The 13,097-nt window shown below is 38.5% G+C and overlaps 2 protein-coding genes across 3 annotated transcripts in view; one reads left to right on the forward strand and one right to left on the reverse strand.

Moving 5' to 3' along the window:
- The window catches only part of LOC109549089 (uncharacterized), a 68,784-nt gene that overhangs the window by 47,637 nt on the left and 8,050 nt on the right, over nt 1-13,097 (forward strand). The window contains exons 6-7 of the mRNA XM_073801944.1: nt 9,293-9,342; nt 11,973-12,042. The gene's annotated coding sequence lies outside the window, so the exon portion shown is untranslated. The remainder of the gene's footprint in view (nt 1-9,292; nt 9,343-11,972; nt 12,043-13,097) is intronic.
- The window catches only part of KIAA0825 (KIAA0825 ortholog), a 398,660-nt gene that overhangs the window by 4,301 nt on the left and 381,262 nt on the right, over nt 1-13,097 (reverse strand). The gene's annotated exons all lie outside the window — the stretch shown is intronic.

Consider the following 13,097-nt stretch of genomic DNA (forward strand, 5'->3'; position numbering starts at 1 on the left):
GTTGAATCACTTCAGGCAAGTTTCTTAACCTCTTCTATGCCTCAGAGTTCTCATCTGTAAAATGTGGTCAAAATAGTTTGATAGGAACACAGCCATGCTCATTTGTGTATGTATTGCCTATGACTGATTTCACTCTACAGTGTCAGATTTTAGTAATTGTGAGTGACACTGACTGAGACCAACTGTCCTACTAAGCCTAAATTTTCTACTATTTGGACTTTTACAGAGAATGTTGCTGAATAATGTTCTAGAATGGTGGCTTTAACTGGGGTGACACCACCTCCCTATGGGGAAATGTGGAGAGCATTTTTGGTTGACACAGTGTAGGGAGTGCTTCTAGGACCCAGCGAACAGAGACGGTAAACATCTTTAATATAGAGCAAACCTAAACAATAAAGAGTTGTCTTCCTGAAATGTCAATAGCATCCTTGCTGAGCAATATGTGCTCTAGAATCTCCAAAATAACGTTGAAGCATCCCTATTTAATTTGTGATTTTAACTGAAATAGTGTTTAGTGTTTCACTGCTTAGAATACTATTTGCTGAAGAGTAGAGGTTTTGAAGTCAGGTGCTGGATTTGAATCCCTTATAAGCTGTGTGGCCTTGGGCAAGCCAGATGAAGTGTACTTCAGTTTCCTTATCAATAAAATGGGAATAATAACAGCGCCTGCTTCATAGAGTTGCTGTCAGAATGAAATGACTAAGTATACATAAAACATACAAAGTAGTGCACAGTTCATAGCAAACACTCAAGTGATAAGTGATAACTGTTAGTAGTAGTATCATGATCTTTTGGCATATTGGTTAAAGTTGCAAATAACAGAAATCCTGGCTATGGTAGTTTACACAAACAAGTGTTTATTTTTCTCACATAATAAGAAATCCAGAGGTGGGTGACTACTGGCATGGGTTATGTAGCTTGACAGCAGCAGGGCTGGTGCCTCTGTGTTTTCTTGTCCTTTACCTCATGGTTCCAAGATGACTGTTGTAGCTTCAGCATCATGTCCTTGTTTTCAGGCAGGAAAAAGGAGGAAGGGGCTAGAGCTGCACCTGACTCATTTTATCAGGGAAATAAAACCTTTCCCAGATTCCTCCCAGCAGACACTGTAGCCACACTGTCTAGGTTTGAATCCTGATTCTGCCTTTTACTGACTGTGTGATATTGGGCAAGTTTCTTAACCTCTCTGTGCCTTAGCTGTCTCATATGCAAAATAGGGGATGCTATTTTTAGCAACTTTTAAACATCTTTATTGGAGTATAATTGCTTTACAATGTTGTGTTAGTTTCTGTTGTATAACAAAGTGAATCAGCTATATGTATACATATATCCCCATATCCCCTCCCACCCTCTCATGGTATACATCTTAAGGCATTATTGTAAACAGTAGATGAGCTATGAATTCATAAAATGTTGCTATTATTTTATGAGACTCTACTTGTATCAAGTGGCTTCCCCACAGCTCCTACCTTGATCTTCCTTCTCCTACCCTGTGCCCTTCACATCGTTTTATCTGATAAATTCCCTGTTTTTATAAACATGTGGGTAAGATGAAGTTGCTACATATTACAGTGGTTTTACTCAGTGTTCAGTTATACATTTCTATGATCATGTTGTTGTTGCCTCTTGTTTTTCACAAGGGAGACATTTCTTGCCAGTTCACTCTGTTCAGCCTAGCATGGCCAGGGCTGTTTTTGTTCTCCTGTAATCCCTTTGTTGTATTTTTCAAGTACAGTCTATAATGATGGCATTCAATCATATTATTGGCATTTCTCCTGAAACACCAATAAAACACTTGGATATAAAAATGTAACTAGAAATAAGCCTCCTGATTTAATGTTATTAAACATTTATGTAGTACTTCATATTTACAAAGTGCTTTATATTATTTATTAGTTAATTTCACTGTTAAACAACATTAACCATCTGGCCAAATTAATGATTTCAAATTGTCCTACTAGTTGGTATCTGAGGAGTGAAAAGTGAAGTCATATTGGACTTTATTCTTCTCAAACAACCCTTTTTGTCCTTCTCCTCCATACAGCACAGTGCAGACTGGCTTCAAAGGGAGGTTCAAATCAGAGGGGAAAATTATGTCTCTGTTCTCTTCTTCCTGCTGTCCTATAAGTGTGGGTTTTCTTCAGGATTCAGTCCTAGACTATTTTCTCTTCTCTCTTGGAAAGCCCCACATCTAACCCCACATATTCAGATGTTGTCTCCACATCTGTAATTCATGTCTCCCAAACAGTAATTCAGTATCTTTAAGATTCATTTTCGTCCCAAGCTCTCTAAATTCAACTTCTTGATGTTATTTTCACTCCCATTCCAATTATATTCATCATTCATATATTTTTTCATATATATATTTTTCGCTTATTCAAATTGACCATTAGCCCCCCACACTCAGTAACACAGGGTCTGAAGTTCACAAAGTAATTTACGCCTCTACTTCCAATCTTGTCTGCACTGTCAGTCTCCAGTTAAGGGACAACTTACTCTGCAGTCATTCTCACATTCCTCCCTCTGCAATCAGTCCACAGGTCGGGTGCTGTGATAGTGTGATTTGTAATAAGAAATAAATTTTAATCTTCTTGCCAATTTCTGGCACAGAGGTCCTAAAACCCTTGGAATTTACTGTGCGGAGAGCTATAAAGGTGTCTTTTGTTATGTTAATGGAAGCACCTAGGGTTGGAGGCTGGTTACCAGTGGAACCAACCACATGATTAGAGAGCTGGAATTTTTAGTCCCACCCTCCACCTCCGGGGAGAGGGGCTGGAGATTAAATTCCATCACCGATGACCAATGATTTAGTCAATTATGCCTGTGTAATGAAGCCTCCATAAAAATCTAAAAGGAGAGGGTTCAGAGAGATTCCAAGTTGGTAAACACATGGAGATTTGTGGAGAGTGGCATGCTGGGAGAGAGAGCATGGAAGCTCCACTTCCTTTCCCCATGCCTTGCCCTAGGTATCTCTTCCATCTGGCTGTTCCTGAGTTATATCCTTTTAAAATAAACCAGTAATCTAGTAAGTAAAAAATTTCTCTGAGTTCTGTAAGCTGCTCTATCAAATTAATGGAACCCAAGGAAGGGGTCAGTGGAACTTCCAATCTGTAGCCAGGTCTGTCAGAAGCCTAGGTGACAACCTGGACTTGCAATTGGCATCTGAAGTTCGGAGGCAGAGGGTAATCCTGTAGGAAGAAGCCCTTAACCTATGGGATCTGATGTCATCTCCAGGTAGTCCCAGAACTGTGTTGAATTATGAGACACCCAGCTGGTGGCAGAGAATTACCTGGTGATATGGGAAAAAAAAACCTCCACACATTGGAAATGGGTGCAGAATCATAGGTGCTCATGATTTTATTGCCTGAACAGTGCAGTATTCCCCAGATATTCAGAGCTCAGGCCTCACACCACTACTACACCAAACCTTCAATGACTGCCCTGCCCAAAGAGTTTATTAAGTCTTAGTGTTCTACCTCGGCAGTAGTTCTGTTTAGCTGCCACTATCTCTCCTCAGGGAGAAGATGATTCTCCATGTTGCCTTTGGACTTATGTTTTCCCACATTTGCATGTCTACTTTTGCTATTCCATTCACTTGAAACGCCTTTCCATATATCCCAAACCTGCTCATTCTTCAGACTCAGTCCATATCTCACCTCTTTCATAAAGTCCTTCCCAACTACCTAACCCTGATGGGATTGTCCTCCTTTGAGTCCTATAGTACCTAATATCAGCACTATTTTGGTAAATTAACCATATATTGCTTTGTTACTTCTATTACTTTCTTGAGTGATTATATTGCTTTTTTTTTTCACATGTAGTATTTTTCTTTAATATTTATTTATTTATTTGGCTGCGCCGGGTCTTAGTTGCAGCTTGCAGGATCTTTAGTTGTGGCATGTGGGATCCTTAGTTGCAGCATGCAAACCCTTAGTTGCAGCATGTGGGACCTAGTTTCCTGACCAGGGATCGAACCTGGGCCCCCTGCATTGGGAGCATGGAGTCTTAGCCACTGGACCACCAGGGAAGTCCCCATGTGTAGTATGGTTTCATCTATATTTTCAGTTCCTTGAGGAAGAATTTTAATTATAACTTTTACTACAATTTTTTTTCAAAGAAGATATTTCAAATAGCAAACAACATAGTGCTTTGTACACTATACTCTGTACACTTTAAGCACTCACAAAATATCTGTTGATTGCTATGTGTTAGAAGCTTAGATGTTCCTATGTTATTCTTAGCTGGATTGAAGAAATAATAATCTTTAACCTCTAGTGTCACAACAGGTAGTAGTTGGTATCTAGAATAGGTATTGTTAAATTGTTATTTGTATGAATCATAAATATGAGGACTCTAAGAGCCTTAAAATTAGTCTCCTCATCCTTTGTTTCTACATCATTAGTTGATTCTTAAGGTCTTAAACTCAGTGATCATACCAAAAGACAACAACTTCTTGCAAGTTCATTCATTTACTAATCATCTCCATACCAGTTCTTAGGATATGCTGCTGTAGATATAGAAGAAATAGAAGACTGGCCCAATTAGCAAAACTCTGGGAAACTCTGTCTCAATGAATGGTAATGGTAGGAAATTAACTGTAGTGCACCTCTACATAAAAAACTGAAATTAGAGGACCTTCTAAGTTACTATGTTGGGCTTTTAGTACATGTATAGCTTATGTTATGAGAGATCTGCTTTGGTTTGTAGTTTATTTGGTATTTATCACAATGAGCCACATTTTAGAACAGTTTTACTGTGTATAATTAATTTGCCCATTCATCCAGCAAACATTTACTGAGTACCTGCTAACCTCAAAACACTGGGCTAGGTAATGTAGAGGTGAGTTGAGCTAGTTATGGTCTTCTCTTCAGGGAGCTTATTCAGACCAAAAGAGGTCGTCATATGGGCTTGACTGAGTAATTATTCTAAATCCATATTCAAAATCCCATAAGGATTTTGTAGAATATTTCAGTTTAGGTATGAAATGTCAGTGAAAATATAAGGCACTGGTGCCATTTCCTTAGGCTTTATCTTAGCAATTGTTTGTGGGAAAGGCATAATTCAGGCATTTCTTCCTTCACTCATGAAGCAATCTGTGGTAGTCTTGGGGAATAATTCATGTCCTTCCTCATTCACTGGAAAGGTAGCAACATTAATGACAGAATGCCTCCTCACTTTTTAAAGGTCATTATCAAATCCTATGGTAAAATTGGAAACTATAGAATTTGATGTCCTTCTTTAAAGACGTTTCTGTAGAAAGGTGATTCTGAACAGCACTTAATCCCAAAGGACAAAATTTAGGGAGGGGACAGATAAAATGCTATCCTAAATTTGACAAAAAATTCATGAATATTGTGATTCATGAATAACTATGGGAAATCTATTATAAACCAGAAAATCAGCTTTGAATGTAATCACCATGAATATAAATGGCACCATTTTTTAGTAGCTCTTTTTATCCACATAAACCACAGAATTAGAGTCTCTTAACTTTGGAGACAGGTCTTTATAATACTATACTTGATAGATGAGACCTACCTACTTTTTTTTTTAATTATTTATTTATTTTTGGTTGTGTTGGGTCTTTGTTGCTGTGCGCAGACTTCCTGTAGTTGCCTCGATTGGGGTCTACTCTTCATTGCGGCATGTGGTCTTCTCACTGTGGTGGCTTCTCTTGTTGCGGAGCATGGGCCCTAGGCATGCGGGCTTCAGTAGTTGTGGCACGTGGGCTCAGTAGTTGTGGCACGCAGCCTCACTAGTTGTGGCTCGCGGGCTTTAGAGTGCAGGCTCAGTAGTTGTGGCACACGGGCTTAGTTGCTCTGCGGCATGTGGAATCTTCCCGGACCAGGGATTGAACCGATATCTCCTCATTGGCAGGCGGATTATTAACCACTGCACAACCAGGGAAGTCCTGAGACCTCCCTACTTTCTGATACGTTCTCCAGACGAGGCAAATCCACAACCACATTTACCTAATGTTTTAGAACCGAAGTTTTAAGAAATGTATATAGTTTCAGTTCATCTTCCTTATCATACATTTGGTGAAAATGGAGAAATTGTTATTCTTTTCATGTAACATAGACAATTGATTTATTGCTTAGTTTTATCTTCTCCAAAAAGAATAGTTTAGAATTTCCTTCTATGTAGTAATTTTTTTTTTTTTTTTTTGCGGTACCCGGGCCTCTCACTGTTGTGGCCTCTCCCGTTGTGGAGCACAGGCTCCAGACGCGCAGGCTCAGCGGCCATGGCTCACAGGCCTAGCCGCTCCGCGGCATGTGGGATCTTCCCAGACCGGAGCACGAACCCGTGTCCCCTGCATCAGCAGGCGGACTCTCAAGCACTGCGCCACCAGGGAAGCCCCTAGATAGTAATTTTTAATACTTTAAAAGTTTTGTTTTTCTCTGAACTTTGTATTGAATCTCTAAAGTAGTTAAATAATAGGAATCATACATGGGAGCTACGAGGCCTTATACCATTTTCAGTAGGAGCCTTAGGGAATGAGAGGATGGCAAAAAATCTCACTTTGATAAGGGATCAGAGAGAGCTTTGCAAACTTATTTCTAAATTAAGTTAGTTATTCCCTCAAGCTAATTAAGGTATACTACTTTGGGGAGAATTCAGTAGGAAAAATGAAAGCATTAAGGTAACTCATTCAAACAAAAAGGTCAAAAACGCTTAAGAATATCATTTATTTGTACTGTTTTATTTTCAAACTTAGAATAGAGATTTTATTTTGAATATTATAGAGGTTTTTGTGAACTGTAAAGGATGTTCAGTATTTATAGAATACAATAAATGGAAATCACATCCTGGCCTTTGGAAGTTACAAAACATAAGCATTTCTTAAAATAAAGTGAGTTATTCCAACTCCTGTCAAATTACTTTGCCTCAATTTAACACTTCAATATCCAGAAAATAAGGTTTGTCTGTTTATTTTATGAAAATACATCACAGTTTGTTAATATACCACTTAGAACCCCTGAAACCCAATGCTATCTATATTTAATGTATAGAAATATATAGAAATAAATAGAATAAATGAATAGTGAAATATATATTAAATATATATATATAAATACACACATCTGAAATCCATACTCAATATAATTAAATATCTCATCTGCAAATCGTGACAGTTTTACTTCTTGTCTTCCAATTTGGGTTCCTTTTATTTCTTTTTATTCTCTGATTGTCATGGCTCAGACTTCCAAAACTATATTGAATAAAAGTGGTGAGAGTGCATACCCTTGTGTTATTCCTGATCTCAGAGGAAATGCTTTCAGCTTTTCACCTTTGAGTATGATGTTAGTGGTAGGTTTGTCATATATGGCCTTTATTATGTTGAGGTATGTTCCCTCTATTCCCACTTTCTGGAGAGCTTTTTAATCATAAAGGGTGTCGAATTTTGTCAAAAGCTTTTTCTACATCTATTGAGATGATCTTATGGTTTTTATTCTTCAATTTCTTGATGTGGTATATCACACTGATTGATTTGCAGATGTTGAAAAATCCTTGATTCTCTAGGATAAATCCCACTTGATCATGGTGTATGAACCTTTTAATGTACTATTGAATTCAGTTTGCTAGTATTTTGTTGAGGATTTTTGCATCTGTGTTCATCAGTGATATTGGCCTATAATTTTCTTTTTTTGTGATATCTTTGTCTGGTTTTGGTGTCAGGGTGATGGTGTCCCTCACAGAATGAGCTTGGGAGTGCTCCTTCCTCTGCTGATTTTTGGAATAGTTTCAGAAGGATAGGTGTTAAGTCTTCTCTAAATGTTTGCTAGAATTTGCCCGTGAAGCCATCTGGTCCTGGACTTTTGTCTGTTGGGGATTTTTTAATCACAGTTTCAATTTCAGTACTTGTGATTGGTTTGTTCATATTTGTGTGTGGATGATTTCCTACCTTTACTGCATGTTTGCCTTTACTAGTGGGCTCTTCCATTTGTAATTTTCTTGTTTCGCGTGGTGGCCTTTTCTTTTTCACCTAGAGAATTTCCTTTATCATTTGTTGCAAAGCTGGTGTGGTGGTGCTGAATTCTCTTAGCTTTTGCTTGTCTGTAAAGCTTTTGATTTCTCCATCAAATCTGAAAGAGAGCCTTGCTGGATAGAGTGTTCTTGGTTATAGGTTCTTCCCTTTCCTCACTGTAAATATATCATGTCACTCCCTTCTGGTTTGCAGGGTTTCTGCTGAGAAATCAGCTGATAACCTTATGGGAATTCCCTTGTATGTTATTTGTTGCTTTTAATATTTTTTCTTGTTGTTAATTTTTGTCAGCTTGATTACTATGCATCTCAGCATGTTCCTCCTTGTCCGTCCTGTCTGCGGCTGTCTGAGCTTCTTGGACTTGGGTGACTGTTTCCATTCCCATGTTAGGGAAGTTTTCAGCTATTATCCTTCAGATATTTTCTCAGGTCATTTCTCTCTCTCTTCTCCTTCTGCAGTACCTATAATGAGAATGTTGATGCATTTAATGTTGTCCCAGGTCTCTGAGACTGTTCTTGTTTCTTTTCATTCTTTTTCTTTATTTTGTTTCATGGCAGTGATTTCTACCATTCTTTCAGCTCACTTATTCTTTCTTCTGCCTCAGTTATTCTGCTATTGATTCCTACTAGTGTATTTTTCATTTTAGTTATTGTACTGTTCATCTCTGTTTGTTTTTTCTTTAGTTCTCCTAGGTCTTTGTTAAACATTTCTTGTATCTTTTCGATCTGTACCTCCATTCTTTTTCTGAGATCATGTATCATTTTTACTATCATTTTTCTGAATTCTTTTTTGGGTAGATTGCCTATCTCCACTTCACCTAGTTGTTCTTCTGAGGTTTTACCTTATTCCTTCATCTGGGACATATTCCTCTGCCATCCCATTTTGTCTAACTTTCTTTGATTGTGGTTTCCATTATGCAGGCTGCAGGGTTGTAGTTCTTCTTGCTTCTGCTGTCTGACTCCACAGTGGATGAGGCTGTCTAAGAGGCTTGTGCAGGCTTCCTGGTGGGAAGGACTGGTTCTTGCCCACTGGTGGGTGGAGCTGGGTCTTGTCCCCCTGATGGGCAGGGCTGTGTCAAGGGGTGTGTTTATTGGGCAGCTGTGTGCTCAGGAAGACTTTAAGCAACCTGTCTGCTGATGGGTGGGGCTGTGTTCCTGCCCTGTTGGTTGTTTGGCCTGAGTCATCCCAGCACTGGAGCCTACAGGCTGTGGGGTGGGGCCAGGTCTTGGTGGGAAAATGGCCTCCAGGAGTGCCCATGCTAATGAGTACTCCTCAGAACTACTGCCGCTAGTGTTTTTGTCTCCACAGTGAGCCACAGCCACACCACACCTCTGCAAGAGACCCTCTAATACTAGCAGGTAGGTCTGGCCCAGTGTCTTATGAAGTCACTGCTTTTTTTTCCTGGGTCCTGGTGTGCACAAGACCTTGTGTGTGCCCTCCAAGAGTGGAGTTTCTGTTTCCTCCAGTCCCGTGGAATTCCTGTGATCACACCCTGCTGGCCTTCAAAGCCAGATTCTCTTGGGGCTCCTCCTCCAATTGCCAGACCCCCAGGCTGGGGATCCTGACGTGGGACTCAGGACTTTCATGCCTGTGGCAGAACTTCTGTGGTATAATTATTTTCCAGTTTGTGGGTCACCCACCCAGTGAGTATGGGATTTGATTTTATTGTGATTGCACCCCTCCTACTGTCTCGTTGTGGCTTCTTCTTTGTCTTTGGATGTAGAGTATCTTTTTTGGTAGGTTCCACCATTTTTTTTGTTGATGGTTGTTCAGCAGTTAGTTGTAATTTCGGTGTTTTTGTAAGAAGAGGTGAGTTCACGTCCTACTACTCCACCATCTTGTCTTTGTCTAGCAACTTTAATTATTGCCACACACGAGGAGTTACCCAGGGTCACACAACTGGTCCGTGGTGGAGCCAGGATTCTAACCCAAGCAGCTGGCTCTAGAGTTAATGCTCTTACCCACTATAGTACATCTACTGCAACCTATGTCTCTGTGTCTCCTATAATAATAAGTGAAATGTGAGCTGCTCACAGTTTAAGACCAGTTAATATCCACTGTGTATTTGTTAACAAATTAATTAATAGGAAAAAACAACAACAACAGTCTCTTTGCACCCCATGATGGCAGGCCAGAACTGGAAGACCTGATTTATTTCAGACCCACTTGAGTTGAGATGCCTCAACTTTTACAGTAGTGGCAGATTAGGAGCCTCTCAAGACAACTCCCATTGCTTCAGCTCTTTGGGGATGATGGGACCACTTCCTCACTTCCCATCCTTACTCCTGGGGAAATAATTAGAAGTACTGCTTCCTCTAACTTCATGCTGATATCAAGGAGGTTGAGAGGCATGATAAACAAGATCTTGGGGCTTCCCTGGTGGCGCAGTGGTTGAGAGTCCGCCTGCCGATGCAGGGGACACACGTTCGTGCCCCAGTCCGGGAAAATCCCACATGCTGCGGAGTGGCTGGGCCCGTGAGCCATGGCCACTGAGCTTGCGTGTCCACAGCCTGTGCTCCACAACGGGACAGGCCACAACAGTGAGAGGCCCACGTACCGCCAAAAAAAAAAAAAAAAAAAAAATCTTTACCCTCAAAGAACTTATATTTGAATGGATATCAAAGCTATTTCAAGAAATGTTTTCATCTTATGGCCCTGTCAGTAAGCTGTGGTGCCCTCTTCAATAGCTACACAAAATGTGGAGTATATTATGTGTCCAGACTTGGTCACTCGTTCCAAGATTCTTGCTGTTTCAGCTTAGGATATTTAACATGAAATCACCACTGCAATGTGGTGCCTCCATAGATGAATTTTAAGTTTTAATAATTTTTCATTTTCACTTTTGAGAGTAGCTTTGTATACATTTTAAAAATTAAAAAATCAAAGCAAAACACGGCCAACACTTTGATGTGAGTCCAAGCTTTGGTAAAATGCATAAAAGTAACACCAAGTCCAAGAGAAATTGAAACTCTAAGCACATTTTGCTTGCATTCATTCCTTGTTTCTAATTTAATAAATATTTCCCAGAATGGAGTTAGTAAATCAAAGTAAATATATATATATATATATATATATATATATATATATATATATATATAAAATGCTTACTTATTCCCTTTTGGGTTCTATGTCAATTGTGTACATTTCATAAATATAAACATAAGACATATTTGCTAAGGAATTACATTTGTTGATGTGGCAACCTCATGGCTTAAAGTATAAAAAATTCATACCTTGTCAATTATGAATTGCATTTCCCCCATTTGTATAGAATATGGAATTTCTTTGAGTACTGGCTAAAAATGTACATGATACTATTTCAGATGTAAGTATTGCTTAAAAAAAAAAAATCAACATCACCCTGCCTTAAGAGATGAAACATCTGAAAACTATAATCCTTTTAAATAAATTTAAAAAAATCTATTCTTTGCTCATTTATTCAGCTTTCTTCTCACTATAGCCAATTACCAACCTTATCAGTCCATTTCCTTTTATTTATATTTTAGTCGAATGAGTGTCATAACAGGAAGGAAGTATGAATACCCTTTAATACTTACAGATTTTTTTTCAAATTTAAACATCTTTCTTGCTAAGCAGAATTAATGCACTGACTCACTCCCACAGCTATCACCCTGGATGCCCTTTTTCTATTTCATTGCCATTTTGTGTATGAACACATCACTGGTGTGGTATTTATCTTGATAGGTAGTGAAAAAACAGTCTTGCCTCAAAAAGCCATGCCATGTTTCCAGCCCTTGTTTATAAGGCATCTTCCAGCAGCAATCTCACTGCAGAGTTGCATGTACTAAATGGTGGCCCAACTCAGATCACTGGTATTCTCCCTGAGTAAAATCCTATGTATGCTGTCAATTTAATTGGTGCCACAGATAACTGTGACCCTTTTTCCCCTTCAACTGCTTATAGTCATTTTAAGATCTGTCATCACAGCTTAAGGTATGATTATGTCTAATAATGCTTTATTTTGCAGTGGGTATATCACAGTTATTGCCATATACAGAAAATTCTGACTGACATTTCCAGAGCTTTTTGGTGACAGAGTAAGTAAAGCAGTATATTACCTCTTTCTATGACTGCCAGGTGAATAACCCAACACAACTACCTAATATCTTGAGAGAAGGCTTTACTATTTTGGAGAACCTTTTCCCCCATTTCACATCCCCACAGCACTGCCCTGTATTCCTCTCCTCTGAGTTTATCTCCCTAATTTAAATTCTAACTTCAAATATATCAGTTGACTAATATTAAACTTAACTTCCAAAAGGAGTCCATTTAAATACCTTCCTTCTGTACTTAATGATACAGATTTAAGGTCGAATATTTGTCATTTTTTAATGGAAATAGCTAGGAAGCATTAAAAAATAAAGTGAACAATTGGCATTGAAATATTTGGTAAACAAAATCATTTCAGTTATTTCTGTCCTACCACCTAACCTATTTGCCATAACCTATGAATTTGGCCAAAATGCAGGAAGTCTAATTCAAGCTGACATTCAAAGGTTATTCTCATTAATGTCTAAATTTTCGTGTTGAGTTCCTGCTACTGTATTACAATTCTGATTTCCATATCAAATTTATTAAGTTTTCTTTACTGTTAAAATCCACCATTGGCCCAGCAATATACAGTAGAACCAATAATGTCTATTGATGTTTAATATGCCTAACTTTGTTGTAAATTCAGTTTTTAAAAACAAGGTCTTTGCCAGCCCTTTTATTTATAGGCAATAGAGTATACTCAAGAGGATCTTACCTAACAATTTAGAATTATCATTACAAAATGTAAAAAGCCTGTTGTGGGCCAATTCGTCTTTAACATTAGCCAGAAGATGAACTTTGCCCAAAGAATTCTTTGGAAATATAGTATATTAATGACCCAATGGAATAAACACTTGACCATCAAAAAGCACTGAGTTTGAAAAACTGCTTTATCTTAACCCTGCTTTATACAACATAAACAGATTCATTACTGCTGAAATATGCCGCATCTCTAATTTCATTTTCACAAAACTTCAACACACCACTGCAGAATCCCGATTAGTTCTCTCAGTAAATAACTATGGCATTACCATTATTATTGTTCACTGGAAGTCCCTAT

Source organism: Tursiops truncatus, chromosome 3 (assembly GCF_011762595.2).
Source record: "Tursiops truncatus isolate mTurTru1 chromosome 3, mTurTru1.mat.Y, whole genome shotgun sequence".
Lineage (NCBI taxonomy): Eukaryota > Metazoa > Chordata > Mammalia > Artiodactyla > Delphinidae > Tursiops > Tursiops truncatus.